This window comes from Grammomys surdaster, unplaced genomic scaffold, assembly GCF_004785775.1.
Source record: "Grammomys surdaster isolate TR1022 unplaced genomic scaffold, NIH_TR_1.0 126158, whole genome shotgun sequence".
Taxonomy (NCBI): domain Eukaryota; kingdom Metazoa; phylum Chordata; class Mammalia; order Rodentia; family Muridae; genus Grammomys; species Grammomys surdaster.
In genome coordinates, this window is record NW_021620966.1 from 9,401,074 (window position 1) to 9,402,787 (window position 1,714).

Below are 1,714 nucleotides of genomic sequence, written 5' to 3' on the forward strand. Positions count from 1 at the left end.
ATATGTAAACACTGAAGCTCCATTATATGGAGACACAAATGTGTATCTTTGAGTAGGCTTTCAAAGAATAATAAATCACGTTTTTATTTATCTAGTGCCCTGGTGATTTTCTTATACTCTAGGAAAATTCAAAATAAAATAATTGCAATATTAGAATGAAAAGAAGAAAGAAGAGACCTGTGAATTCTTCATTTGTAAAGAGGAAGAAGAGCAGGTTGTGAAAAGAGAAGCTAAGAACCCACTAACCCTTTCTGCTTTCAGGCCCATCAATTTGAGGAAGAACTATGTAAGCAGGAAAAGCTGGAAACCAATTCTCTAAACTCCTGATGTAGGCAAACAGAAAGCAAAGGCGTGGTGAAAAGTGAGGTTACGAGTTTAAAGAATATTAGTTTCAGTTTTTGTGGGTGTGAGGTACACAAGGCCTTAGGACTGCACTTGAAGCACCCCATCAATGAGTTATAGCAGCATTCCTAAAGAATAGTATTAAACAGCCGGGCTGTTAGTGGATGCCTGTAAAACCAACACTTGGGAGGTGGAGGCAGGAGGAGTTCAAGTCTAGCCTCAGATAACTAGGGAGTGCCTGGCCAGTCTGGATTACATGGGACTGTCTCAGAAACCAAACCAAACCCTACAGTAATGTTAAAGATCTGTATCGAGCATCAAATCCACAGAACTGTTTGTATTTGTCGATCTTTTATGAGCACATGGAAATAAAAGTTAGGATTAAAATAGAAGCCGAATTGTTTTAGAAAATGCAAATTAAGTCCCTTGTAAGAGAAACAAAGCTTTCTTTGTGGTTGTCCTACCTTTTTTGAAAAACTGAAGCTCCACAGTGGCACCCATGCCAACCCCAACCATACTCTCACTATGCATACTGTAGTTCTGTCTCACTCTCAGACACCCAGTCTGCACCTAGCTTTCCTCAACACTGCTGATACATCCTCAACACAAAGGGTCACACCAGCCTGAAGGAGACCCCAACTTACCATAATTCTAAAAGCTCTACTCTAAAATACTCTGGTTTTCTTTTTCTTTTCTTTCTTTTTTTTTTTTTTAAAGATTTATTTATTTATTATATATGAATACACTGTAGCTGTCTTCAGACACACCAGAAGAGGGCATCAGATCTCATTACAGATGGTTGTGAGCTACCATGTGGTTGCTGGGATTTGAACTCAGGACCTCTGGAAGTGCAGTCAGTGCTCTTAACCACTGAGCCATCTCTCCAGCCCCTTTTTTGGTTTTTCGAGACAGTGTTTCTCTGTGTAGTCCTGGCTGTCCTGGAACTCACTCTGTAGACCAGGCTGGCCTCGAACTCAGAAATCTGCCTGTCTCTGCCTCCCAAGTGCTGGGATTAAAGGCGTGTGCCACCACCGACCGGCTGTTTTTTTTTTCTTAATAAGCCTATGTTCACTTCCTGTCAACTGGTTGCTTGCTCCACCTCTTGACCTATAGTTGACTTTATTTAATCCTGTTTACAATATTTAAGCAGAAAGCTCTTAGGTTAAAGGTGTGTGCTAAAGCTGAGCCACACCACAGCTAACAACAGGGTTTTCCAGTAAATAACACAATCTGGGGATTCACAGTGTGATCAAATACCCTGCAATATCCATCCCCATTGACATGAAGTACACACAGCACAGACACACACACAGACATACACACAGCACAGACATACACACAGCACAGACATACACACAGACATACACACAGC